This window comes from Cervus elaphus, chromosome 11 (assembly GCF_910594005.1).
Source record: "Cervus elaphus chromosome 11, mCerEla1.1, whole genome shotgun sequence".
Classification (NCBI taxonomy): Eukaryota; Metazoa; Chordata; class Mammalia; order Artiodactyla; family Cervidae; genus Cervus; species Cervus elaphus.
The window spans coordinates 36,484,786-36,499,450 of NC_057825.1; the positions used below are offsets into that span (position 1 = coordinate 36,484,786).

The window sequence follows — 14,665 nt, forward strand, 5'->3', positions numbered from 1 at the left end:
GTTTACATAAATTCTTTTAAGTTGTTCATTTATTTTATATGTGATGTACTCAAAAACTACAGAGTAACTTACTGAATTCCACTTAAGTACTAAAGCCATTTCCATTTTTTTTCCTCTCCCTAGCCAAAAACAATCACCAGTTTTTCTTTTTCCTTAGGGACTAATAGATTATTTTAATCTCTTTTTTGGAAATGTCTTATGTTGAAAGAGAATAAACTATTCTTAAGGAAGTAGATATGGTCCCAGAAGGACAAAAATTTGAAGGATATGAATTAATAGTTCAGTAACTTCTTATTTCATGCCATACTTGTGGTAATTTAGACCAGAAACTGGTCTGTGCTGATAAGATACTTGAAAGGACCTGATTCCCTCACGTTCATCTAATAAATAGTAATGAATACCCTTTGGTTCCAAGCATTATACTAGGTGCCATTGTTTTCTGAATTTACCTAATCTATCATTTTAAAATTCTAGAAATGTTTACTTTCCATAGTTAGAAATGCAACGTGTTCCTTGAGTGGTGGATGACTATGGATTTTTCAGCATTGCCTAATTGCCCTTCACTCCTTAATGTGAAGAAGGGGTAAGGAGCAGACGAAAATGTATTCAAACCTGTTGTTCACATATGAGTGGATGAAGCACCCACTAAACTCCCTGACAGCCTCATCCATTACATTTGTACTTCTTTGGTTTCCTATGTAATATTTTTTATTTGAATTCTTTGCTCTCTAAACCATGTCCCTATCAATAGTGTACTGAAACTGTGTAGGATTCTGACAGCAAAGGGCAGGCATTGTCCTCAGGACAGACTGGTAAGAAATATTGCCTGTTTGTGTTTTACTTGCCTTCATACTTATCACATAACAGTATTATAGTGTCAGTATAGCCAGACTATTTAACTCATTATTGAACCTGGAGATTTTCACAGAAACTAAATGCCTGTGGCTCGCAATTTGTTATGTAAATAAATATCGAAACATCTCTAATCAATAACATTCAGGTAACAAAAGACATATTAATACATCTCTGTTCAATAATACATTAAATGTCAACTGACTTTCCCTCGAGCAAACATCTCCATAGAACTAGCAGAAAGCTGCAAGGGATTTTATGACATAGTGCCAAAATTCATATAGTAGTCTATCCACAGTACCTTATTGGTAGAAGCTGTCACTGTCCTCAAAGAGTCTAGGGGAGGGAGCATACACATCACCTCTTGATGGCAGAAATGTCAAAGATTTTTCAGGGTTTTAAAAACTGCCACATTCATCAAGAATGATAATGTCTTGTTTATCATTCCTTATTCTACATAAATATATTAACAGAATATTAATAGTATGTGAATGAGCTTGAAAATGTATGTGAAAGCAACAAGTTACATTGAGAAAAATACAAATGAAAAAGAAAAAATTAAAACAGCTTTGTGTTTCATAGATTGAATCCATAATAAAAAGCCTTCCCAGAATGGTTTTTGGAGGACAGTGGCAGCTGCCTGATTTTCCTTATCCTTAAAAAAAATAAAAAAATTAAAAAAAAAATCATCCAGTCAACAAGCAGAGGGCATACAACCACATATCACTCATCTTTTCTTCCACATGATCAGGAGACAAAGAAGGCATTTAGAAGGTATGGTATTAAGTAGAGAAATAAAAAGTCTAAAAGAGTTCTCCCATCCATCATTGCAAACCTTTGGGTTCTAAGAGTGAGGAAAGGCTTAAGAGTAAAGGCATTGACAAATTAGAAGAAGCACAGACAAAAGCTTCCCCAGAAAGATTCCAATCTAATGCTAAATGTCAAAATACCAACTGAACACGGGTCAGGACCTAGTAGCTCATAGCACAAGATATAGGAAAGTGATTAGAAAGAGAGTGAGACCTGAAGATGCCTCAGAGAAGCATTGCTTCTGAGGGAGAATCAGATATATAGAGATGGGGTAAACTTCCCTTAGAAGTGTGACAGTGAAGGAAAAGGAAATTGAAGACCTGAAATAAAAGAGAAGCATGAAATAAAAATCTTTGCTCACTCCATGCAAATTATGCACCCAAACTCCATAACCATAAGTGGTTTTTAAAAAACTTAAGTAGAGGGGAAAACTGAAAAACCAAAAAGTCAAAAAGTGTACACCATAACACAGCACTCTAAATTGAATGAATTATTAAATAAGCATTTGACTACTTTAAAAAACCTACTTTTGAGAAATACAGTGAATAGTAATGGACGAGAAAATTAGAAGAAATATGTCAACTGAATTCAAGCAAAAAAAAACAAAAAGAATTAAAAAGCAAAATCAGAAATAGTGAATTATGAAATAGCCAAGAGGAAATAGAGTAAAATGACTCAGTGGTGAAAAGCTGGAAGGATGTCCTCAAGATCAGGAAGAAAACAAGAATGTCCACTCTCACCACTTTCTTTTGGCCATGCCATGTGGCTTGTGGGATCTTGGTTCCCTGTCCAGGGATTTGAACCTGGCACTGAAAATGCTGCATCCTAACCACTGGACCTCCATGGAATTCCCATACTCTTGCCACTTCTATTCAACATAGTTTTGGAAGTCCTAGCCATGACAGTCAAATAAATAAAAGGAATCGGAACTGGAAAAGAAGTAGTAAAACTGTCCCTCTTTGCAGATGATATGATACTACATAAAGAAAAAAATCCTAAAGATGTTATCAGAAAGCCACTAGAGCTCATCAGTGAATTTGGTAAGGTTGCAGTACAAAGTTAATATATAGAAATCTCTTGAATTTCTACATACAACAGCAAAAGACCGAAAAGAAAAATTAACGAAACAATTCCATTTATCATCATATGAGAAAGAATAAAGTACCTAGAAATAGGCCTATTTAATGAGGCAAAGGATTTGTACTCTGAAAAGTGCAAGATGTTGATGAAAGGAATCAAAGATGACACAAACAGATGGAAAGATATACCATGTTCTTGAACTGGAAGAATCAATATTGTCAAAATGACTACAGATAATAATCTACAGATTCAGTGCAGTCCCTATGAAATTACAATGGCATTTATCACAGAACTAGAACAAAAAAGTTGTAGATTTGTATGGAAATACACAGGACCTCGAATAGCCAAAGCAATCTGAAGAAGAACAGATGGAGGAATCAGGCTCCCTTACCTCAGAATATACTGCAAAGCTACAAAAACAGAAATGTAGATCAGTGGAACAGGATAGAAAGCCTAGAAATAATCCCACACACCTATGGCCAATTAATCAATGACAAAGGACATAAGACTACACAATGAAGAAAAGACAGCCTCTTTGATAATCAGTGCTGAGAAAACGGAACAGCTACATGTAAAAGAGTGAAGTTAGAACATTCTCTTAACACCATACACAAAAATAAGCTCAAGATGGATCGAAGACCTAAATGTAAGGCCAGACACTATAAAATTCTTATACGAAAATATAGAAAGAACACTCTTTGACATAACTTGCAGCAGTATCTTTTTCAGTCCATCTCCTATTAATGAAAAGAAATGAAACCTCATTAAACTTTTTTTGCATAGCAAAGGGACCCATAAACAAAACAAAAAGACAACCCATAGAATGGGAGAAAATATTTGCAAAGGAACTCACCAACAAGGGATTAACCTCAAACATATACAATTTATGTAGCTCCCTGTCAAAATAAAACAACCCAATAAAAAAAATGGGCAGAAATCTAAACAGACATTTCTCCAAAGAAGACATGTAGATGGTGAAGAGGCACGTGAAAAGATGTTCAGCATCACTAATTATTAGAGAAATGCAAATCAAAACTGCAGTGAGGTATTACTTGACACCTGTCAGAATGGCCATCATCAAAAACTCTACAAACAATAAATGCTGAAGAGACTAGAGAAAAGGGAACCCTTCTATACTGTTGATGGGAATGTAAATTGGTACAACCACTATGGAGAACAGTATAGAGGTCCTTAAAGAACTAAAAATTGAACTACCATATGATCCAGCAGTTCCACTCCTGGGCATGTATCTAGAGAAAACCATAATACAAAAAGATACATGCACCCCACTGTTCAATGCAGCACTGTATATAATAGCTAAGACATGGAAGCAACCTAAATGTCCATCAACAGAAGAATGAATGAAGAAGAAATGGTATATAAAATGGACTAGTACTCAGATGTAAAAAAGAATGAAATAATGCCATTTGCAGCAACATGGATGGGCCCAGAAATTATCGTACTCTGAATTACTTCAGAGAAATACAAATGTCATATCAGTTATATGTGGAACCTAATTTTTTTTAAAAGATAAGATGAACTTATTTACATAATAGAAACATATCAAAAACAAACTTATGGTTACCGAAGGGGAAATGTGGGCGGCAGGCCAGAATAAATCAGGAGCTTCGGGTTAACATAAACAAACTATATAAGACAACCAACAAGGACCTCCTTTAGCACAAAGAACTCTGTTTAATAACCTACATGTTTGTGATAACCTACATGAGAAAAGAATCTGAAAAAGAATGAACATGTGTATAACTGAATCACTTTGCTGCACACCTGAAACTAATAACAACCTTGTAAATAAACTATACTCCCAACAACATTTTTTTTTAAAAAAAGAATGAAAAGGAGGAACAAGAAAAAAAATGTCAGAGGAAGTAGTTGAAGTGAAAGACAGTCATAGTTATTCTAACATCTATATAACTGGAGCCTCTAAAGAGTCAATCAAAACAATGTAACTTAAATATTACAAGGGTTATATTTTAAAGTATTACCCAAGAGAAATGTTGGGCATAAAAGATGACTGGAGAGGTACTTTTTTGACAGCATGAGGAGCTCTCTATACCCACTTCCCAGTGAAACTGAAAAAGTAGCAGTCATTTAAAGTCTCTGGAAATAGTCCTAAAGGCATACAGAAAATGAAGATACATTTATTCAAGAAAATTTATACCATGATTTGTCAAGAACAACGAGAACCTGTGTTTTTTGAAACAAGACACACTCATTTTCTCCCACCTCCCAGTTCAGCCTGACAGAAGCTCTGTCCCATGCTGGTGCAGCCAAGAACACAGGGTGACCCACAATCAGGAGAAATCTGACAACTCTGAGCTTCTCCCTCAGGAGAACCCCACATTTAGCTCCCCAGTTTTAACACTGGCACCTGAGATAGGAGTCTTCAAAACACCTAACTTTGAAAATCAATAGTTTTATACCTGTGAGATTCATATAGGATATATAGGAAACTAATCCTATATAAAATAGGATAGCAAAATAATTTTTAAAGGGCTCTTGCATACTTGTGTTGCTATACTCCCGGATCCAGTGCAAAGGCAGCTGAATGGAAAGCAGTCAGTCTTTCTGTGAAAGAGGGCTTATCTGTGAAAGATTCGCTTGTCTTCCTTGCTGTAGCCAGAGGGGCAGGGTTCTAATAACACACACATCTAAGGGCACACTGTAATCCTCTCCAGAAATCTTGGAGGGTGGGTATATCATTCACATACCACCTCTGGTCACCAGTGTCTCTGAGAAGGGAGCTTATGTACTTGTCTGGCACTCTGACTTTATGGCTGTTACCCAGAGAATACATCCCTTGGGACTCTGGCTCTTGTAACCAGGGGTTTATGTTCACGGGGTGGGAGTGGGAACAATGGGATGGTAGCAACCGAAGAAGAAACAGTTCTTAGCTAACCATTGCTCTAGGGCTCAGTGTGGAGGGAGCAGGCAGAAAAACCCATCTCCAAGTCTTCTCCTAAAAGAAGAGAAGTATGTTTGCATAATTTAAAAGCTGCTGTCTGAGGGTGTGACTTCCAATTGGCCTGAATCAAGGTGTTGAGATCCTCTCTATTGGCACATCTGTCCTCAACTAGTGGGAGCCACTAAGAATAAAGTAGGTAGGCTGCTTGGACAATCACAGGAGGTGAGACAACCAAGAGCTAGAGTATGGTTGAATGGTAAGGTTCATCTCCTATACGAGGACACTCCTTCAAGACTGAGAGAGGTAGGTGTTTTATCTAATGCATAAAAATGAACACAGTCAAGGAAAATGAAGAGACAGAGGAATATATTCCAAATGACAGAACAAAATAAAACCTTAGAAAAAGACCTAAATGAACTGGAGAGGAGTGACTTACCTGGTGGTAAAGCGTTCAAAACAGTAGTCCTAGAGATGCTCATTGAGCTCAGGAGAACAATACATGAGAAGTTCAACAGAGATAGAAGATATAAGAAGGAACTCACAGTGCTGGAGAACTCAATAACCGAACTGAAAACATAGGAGTTTAACAGTTTAGATAAAGCAGTAGAAAAGGTCAGTGAACTTGAAGATGGAGCCATACAACTTTTCCAATCAAGGCAGCAAACAGCAAAAATGAAAGATTGAAGATAACTTAAGGGAATTATCCCTGGAGATTCCCATGGACAGCCCAAGCAGGCTACAGTTTATGTGGTTGCAAAGAGTCAGACACAACTGAGCAACTAACACTACTACTACTACTACTACTACTGCTACTGCTACTGCTACTGCTACTGCTACTACTACTACTACTACCACTACCACCACTACCACCACTACTACCACTACTACTACGGGAAATATGGGAAATACCAAGAGGCCTTACACTTGCATTATAGGGGTCCCAGAAGGAGAAGAGAAAAGGGAAAGGGCAGAAAACTTATTTGAAGAAACAGTGGCTAAAAACTGCCCCAGCCTGGGGAAGGAAACAGTTCCAAAGAAGATGAACTTAAAGAGACTCATGTCAAGACACATAATTAAAGTGTTGAAATAAATGAAACTAGAACACTTTCTAACACCATACACAAAAATAAACTCAAAATGGATTAAAGATCTAAATGTAAGACCAGAAACTATAAAACTCCTAGAGGAGAACATAGGCAAAACACTCTCCGACATAAATCACAGCAAGATCCTCTATGACCCACCTCCCAGAATATTGGAAATAAAAGCAAAAATAAACAAATGGGACCTAATGAAACTTAAAAGCTTTTGCACAACAAAGGAAACTATAAGCAAGGTGAAAAGACAGCCCTCAGATTGGGAGAAAATAATAGCAAACGAAGCAACAGACAAAGGATTAATCTCAAAAATATACAAGCAACTCCTGAAGCTCAATTCCAGAAAAATAAATGACCCAATCAAAAAATGGGCCAAAGAACTAAACAGACATTTCTCCAAAGAAGACATACAGATGGCTAACAAACACATGAAAAGATGCTCAACATCACTCATTATCAGAGAAATGCAAATTAAAACCACAGTGAGGTGCCATTACACACCAGTCAGGATGGCTGCTATCCAAAAGTCTACAAGCAATAAATGCTGGAGAGGGTGTGGAGAAAAGGGAACCCTCTTACACTGTTGGTGGGAATGCAAACTAGTACAACCACTATGGAAAGCAGTGTGGAGATTTCTTAAAAAACTGGAAATAGAACTGCCATGTGACCCAGCAATCCCACTCCTGGGCATACACACTGAGGAAACCAGATCTGAAAGAGACACGTGCACCCCAGTGTTCATCGCAGCACTGTTTATTATAGTCAGGACATGGAAGCAACCTAGATGCCCATCAGCAGACGAATGGATAAGGAAGCTGTGGTACATATACACCATGGAATATTACTCAGCCGTTAAAAAGAATTCATTTGAATCAGTTCTAATGAGATGGATGAAACTGGAGCCCATTATACAGAGTGAAGTAAGCCAGAAAGATAAAGAACATTACAGCATACTAACATATATACGGAATTTAGAAAGATGGTAATGATAACCCTATATGCAAAACAGAAAAAGAGACACAGAAGTACCGGACAGACTTTTGAACTCTGTGGGAGAAGGTGAGGGTGGGATGTTTCAAAAGAACAGCATGTATATTATCTATAGTGAAACAGATCACCAGCCCAGGTGGGATGCATGAGACAAGTGCTCGGGCCTGGTGCACTGGGAAGACCCAGAGGAATCGGGTGGAGAGGGAGGTGGGAGGAGGCATTGGGATGGGGAATACATGTAACTCCATGGCTGATTCATGTCAATGTATGACAAAACCCACTGAAATGTTGTGAAGTAATTAGCCTCCAACTATTAAAAAAAAAAAAAAAAAAGTGTTGAAATCTAAAGACATGGAGAGAATTTTAAAAGCATCAAGTGCAAAACATGTTATGTACAAGGGAATTCCCATAAGATCATCAGCTTATTTTTCAGAAGAATCTTTGCAGACCAGAAGGGAGTGACATGCTATATTCAAAGTGCTGAAATTTAAAAACTGCCACTCAAGAAGACTGTATCTGACAAAGTCATCCTTCAGAATTGAAGGAGAGATAAAGGGTTCCAGATAAGCAAAAGCTCAAGGAGTCCATCACCTCTAGACTGGCCTTACAAAGGAATGTTAAAGGAACTTCTTTAAGCTGAAAAGAAAAGGTGCTAATTAGTGCTGGGAAACAATAAATATCCTTGGTAAATATAAATATATAGTAAAATTTAGAATAATGTTGTAAGGGTTGTGAGTTAACCACTTCTAAAGCTGAAATAAATGTTAAGACAGAAGTGTTAACAATAATTGTAACTATAACAATTAAGGGATACAGAAGATAAAATGATGTAAATTGTGACCTCAGAAACAAAATATGGAGTAGTAAAAATGTATAGCCTTAGAATGTGTTCCAAATTAAGTTGTTGTTAACTTAAAACAATATTATTTTATGTCTCATGGTAACCATAAAGCAAAAATCTATAGTGGATGCACAAATGATTGAGAATAAGGAATCTAAGCCCACCACTACTGAAAATCATAAAGGAATAGAGCAAGAGAGTAAGAAAGGAACAGAAGAATTCTAAAACAGCCACAAAGCAACCAAATGGCAGTAAGTACATAGCTATCAGTAATTAAAAGATATTCCGTGCAAATAGGAATAAAAAAAAAGCTGAGTTAGCTGTGTTTCCTATCAGACAAAATAGACTTTAAGACAGTCTTTGATAAAAGACAGGCTCATTATATAATGATGAAGAGGTCAGCCCAACAACAGGATATAACATATGTAAATATTTATGGATCCAACATAGGAACACCTAAATGTATAAAAAGATATTAAGAGACCTAAGTGAGAAATAGCAGTACATTAATAGTAGAGGACTTTCATCAATGGATGGTCATCCAGACAAAATTAATAAGGAAACACTGGCCGTTAAGTCCAATTGGTCTAATATAATTTAATAGACATATATAAAACATTCCAAATTCCATGGACTGTGCAGTCCATGGGTCACAAAGAGTTGGACACGACTGAGCGACTTTCACATACACACACCATGCAAAAGCAATGAAATACACACTTCTTTCATTTTCCTATGGAATATTCTCCACAATAGATCACATGTTAGGCTGCAAAACAAGTTTTATTACATTTAAGAAGATTGAAATCACTTCAAGGAAACTTCTTTAATCATAGTGTTATGAAACTAGAAATAAATTATTTGAATTTTCCAGTTATTTTCTTATATGTGGAAATTAAATAACGTATTGCTGAACAACCAATGGGTCAAAGAAGAAATCAAAAGAGAAATTAAAAAATACCTTGAAACAAGTGGAAATACAACACACCGAAACTTATGGGATGCATTAAAAGTAACTCTAAGAGGGGAGTTCAATAAATCTATCCTTACACCTCAGGGAATTAGAAAAAAAAAAAAAGACCAAATGAAGCCCAAAGTTAGAAGGAAGGAAATGAGACAAGTTAGAAGGCAGGAAAGAAAGAAATGGAAGAGAGGCTAAAAAGACAACAAAAAGATCAGTGAAATTAAGTTGGTCTTTTGAAAAGAAAAAATTGACAAAGCTTTAGCTAGACTCACCAAGAAAAGACACAAATAAATCAGAAATGACAGCGAATACATACAACTGATACCACAGAAATACAAGGAATCATGAGAGACTGCTATGAATAATTATTATATGTCAATAAGTTGGACAAGCTAAAAGAAATGGATGACTCCTAGAAACATATGACTTAGTAAGACTGAATCATAAAGAAACAGAAAGACTGAACAGAGACACTACCAATAAGGAGACTGAATCAGTAATCATAAAGCCCAGCAAACAGAAGTCTAGATGACTTCAGTGGTGAATTCCTACCCAATATTTTTAAAAAGTAATGCTAATCCTTCTCAGTCTCTTCCAAAAAATTAGAAGAGAAGGGAACATGTCATTTTATGAGGCCAGCATTACCTCAATACCAAAACCAAAGATGCCACAAAAGAAAATTATAGGCCAGTATCCCCAATGAACATAGATGTAAAATTCCTGGACAAAATATTAGCAAACCAAATTCAACAATACACTAAAAGGATAATGCATTATGATCAAGTGAGATTTATCCTAGGGATGCAAAACTGATTTGACATCTGCAAATCAATCAATGAGATATACCACAGTGGCAAAAGAAAGGATAAAAATTATCTGATCATCTCAATACATGTAATAGATGCAATAACAAGAAAAACATTTGTCAAAATTTAACATACATCAGTGATTAAAACTCCCAATACGATGGGTATAGAGGAAATGTATTTCAGTGCATTAAAGGCTATAGATGACAAGCCCATAGCTAACATCAGACTTAATAGTAATGAAAACTTCTAAGTTCAGGAATAAGACAAGGATGCCCATACTGTCCATTCTTATTCAACATTATATTGGAAGTTCTAGCCAGAGCAATTAGGCAAAAATTAGATAGATAGCATCCAGATTGGAAAAAAGTAAAACCGTCACTATTTGCAAATATCATATTACATATAGAAAACTCTTAAGACTCCAGCAAAAACTGTTAGGATATGTGAATTCAGTGGGGTTGCACAATACAAAATTAATATACAAAAGTCTGTTGCATTGCTATGTACTAATAACAAACTAATCAGAAAGAGAAATTAAGAATATAACCCCATTTACAATTCCATCAAAGAGTAAAGTAGGAATAAATTTAACCAAGAAGGTGAAATACTGAAAATTATACAATATTGATGAAAGAAGTTGAAGAAGACAAATAAATGTAAGGATATTTTATGCTTGTGGATTGAAAGTATAGTTTTCAATTTGAAAAGTTTTCAATTTGAAATTGTTTCAAAAACAATTCATTGTTTTCATAGTTGGCATTTTTTGACCGAAATATAACAAACAGTCCTAAAGTTTGTATGAAACTGCAAAGGCTTAGAATAGCCAAACCAATCTTGAGAAAGAAGAACAAAGCCACGGGTATAATAGTCCCTGATTTTAGGCTATCCTACAGAACTATGGTAATCAGAACAGTATGGCATTGGTGTATAAACAGACCAATAGATCAGTACAACAGAATACAGAGCCCAGAAATAAACCCACACATATATGGTCAATTAATTTATGACAGAAGAACCAAGAGTATGCAGTAAAGAAGGGATAGTCTTTTCAATAAAAAGTGTTGTGAAAACTGGACTACTATCTACACCATATACAAAAACTAACTCAAAATGGAATAAGGACTTGAACATAAGGCCTGAAACCTTAAAGATCCTAGAATAAAAAATAGGTGGCAAGCTCCTTGACATTAGTCTTGGTGATGATTTTTTGGATTTGGTACCAAAAGCAAAGAAAAAAAAAGCAAAAATAAGTGGTACTGAAGATCTTAAGCACAAGAAAGGAAACCATCATCAAAATAAATAGGCAACCTCTGGAATGGGAGAGAAATATTTGCAAGTCATATTATCTGACAAAGGGTCAGAATTCAAAATATATGAAGAACTTATAGAACTCAATAGCAAAATAACAGTTCAGTTAAGAAATGGGCACAGGACATAAATGGACATTTTCCCAAAGATGATGTACAGATGACCAACAGGTACATAAAAAGGTGTTCAACAGCACTAATCATCTGGGAGATGCAAATCAAAAGCCACGAGATACCACATCACACCTGTTAGAATGGCTACAGTCGAAAAACTGAGAAATAATAAGTGTTGGGAGGATGTAGAGAAAAAGGAACCCTGGTGCACTGTGGATGGGAATGTACATTGATATAGACATGGTGGAAAACCAGACAGAGGTTCTTAAGATTAAAAATGGCACTACCATATGATCCAGCAATTCTACTTCTGGATATTTATTGGAAGAAATCACACACACTAACTTGAAAAGATATCTGCATTATTGCAGTGTTATTTACAATAACCAAGAGATGGAAACAACTTGTGTTCATTGGTAGATGAATGGATAAAGAAAATGGTAAATATATATTCAGATATAAAAAAAGGATATTCTGTAATTTGTATCACCTGGATAGACTTTGAGGGCATCATGCTAAGTTAAAAATAAGATAGAAGAGAATTCCATGTGATCTCACTTACATGTGCAGTCCCCCAAAATGAAATAACACAAACCCAGGAAAACCTGAACTGAATATAGAGAATGGATGGTGGTGGTTAGAGGCCAGGATTTGGGGATAGGCAAAATGGGTGAAGTTGGTAAGAAGGCACAAACTTCCAGTCATAACATAAATAAGTTATGGGGATGTAATGTATAGCATGGTGACTGTAGTTAATAATATTCTACTATATATTTGAAAGTTTCTGAGAATAGATGTTAAAACTTCTGGTCTTAAGAAAAAAATTTGTAACTATATGTGGTTATAGATGTTAACTTAGACCTACTGTGTCATCATTCCGTGAATATACATATATGGAATCATTGTGTTGTGCATCTAAAACTAATGTTATGCCTGATGTTATTTGTCACTTATATCTCAGTTTAACAAAAAAGTAATACAGCTTTATTGGGTGATTGTGAAGATTAAATTAAATGCCAGTACACTATTGCTGCTGCCTTTTATTTCTCTAGTTCCTTTTGGGACATCTACACTCTCATCTTTTGCCTTACAGAGATCTGTATCAGACCTCTGATTTTTCCAGTGTCTCACAGACCCACATTCTCTTTCCCTGACCACCTAATTTTTACTTCCTCTTGTTCTGCAGTGGTATAGTCATTTTTATCATTGTTAAACTGTCTGTTCTCATTTTGAGCTCATATGTATTTCATTCTTAGCTATCCCATTTTCTTATCCCCCAAATTACAAGCTTCTTATAGAGTGTCTTTCATATTGTGGGCCCTTAAAGTATACGTGGACTTGATAGGATTTCCTGAAAAGGCAAACCATTAATGAGAACAGATTTTGGATTGAAGAAGACCCAATTTTAGAACTTTTAAAGTGAATAAGTAAAGCAAGGCAAAAGTGTAGGCAGGAAAAATAAAACAGAGTGTGTCAGCAAATGGAGTATTAAGGTTGGACTTTGCAGGAGAAAATGAAAAAAAAGAAAAAGAATGGATGTGTCTTACTGGTGAGCTCTATCCTGCTTCAGACTATGCTAGACTTAGCTTGTTGACAATTGCCATGACCTTAGAGTGTATTTAATGTTGCTATTTATAATCACTTCTAAATAAATGTTTGCTTACCAGAGTTTGGAATATAATCATCTGGTTCTTTTAGTTCATTTACAAATGACTAAAGGGAAATAATAATATCTGTAGTATCCATTTGGAGAAGGGATGAGAATTTAGAATTTGGAAATTTTTTTAAAAGTATGTAAGTAACAGACGTTATGTAAGAAATCATTAAGACTGTTTAGATTCCAGTTCAAGTAGTGAAGAGTTTTGGTAAGCTAACTATAGAGTTTAGAGTCTCCTAAGTTACGTGAAATTAGATTTTAAAGAAAAATGTCAGATAGTTAGATTTCAACTGTCTGTAATGGTGGCTTAGACCTAGATTTTCATTTTTAGCTAACTTCATAACTACTTAGTAACAATGAAGGAAATACTAAACCCAAAGGTGTCATAAACAGTCCATTTGCCTGGTGTTTTTGTACCAAGAAATTTGTGTGCCATTTGGCCCACCTAGCTCACGGCTCCTTGGGTTTTTCTGGATTGCTAACTAATCACACTTGACTGGCAAAGAGAGTTTCGGGCTTTTAGAAAGCACTAGAAGAGGAGTAAACATTAAAGAGATAGTGATTTTAAAAGTGGCTAGGTCATATATTCAACTAAAAATCTACCTCACATATCTCATGATTTCAACTTAGATTGTCATATAATCCTGCTGTTCTCAAACCGCAACATAAAGAATTGTGGCAAAAACTCGGAACCACCACAGATTGTGAAATTTATCTAGATTGTTCAGGATGAGATCAAGAAGTGAGAAGTAACCACGTGGCTTCTGATGAATGCTTTCATCCATTCTCAGTGTGTTCAAAGCATGCAAAGTCTGAATGAAGCCTCAGAGGCTCCTGTGGTGGTCCTGCTTTAGCAAGACATTTGAAACTGGGTCAGACACCACTTCTCCTAAGTCTGACCTCCCTGAATATAACCTGTCTGACAAAATATTAAACATTCTTTGGTCAAATCTGATTTACAAGAATAACTGGAACTTAAAAAAACTGCCCTTGGTGTTGTATATGCATTCTCCTTTTTTCAAAGATCATAAATAGAAACTACTCAGTTAAAATCTATTGTCCATCTTGCCCAATACACTGGAGAAACAGTGATTATAGTGCACACTGCTATTACACATGAACATGCAACCAGACAGGGATCATACATTAGTTGGGAAGGTAATCCATTTTATGGGGTCAAATTTTCAGTTTTCACTGTATTTCATTAACATATTTATGTTA

The 14,665-nt window shown here is 35.7% G+C and overlaps 1 protein-coding gene across 3 annotated transcripts in view; it reads left to right on the forward strand.

The window, feature by feature from the left end:
• The window catches only part of LCLAT1 (lysocardiolipin acyltransferase 1), a 188,386-nt gene that overhangs the window by 79,845 nt on the left and 93,876 nt on the right, over positions 1-14,665 (forward strand). The window lies entirely within an intron of this gene.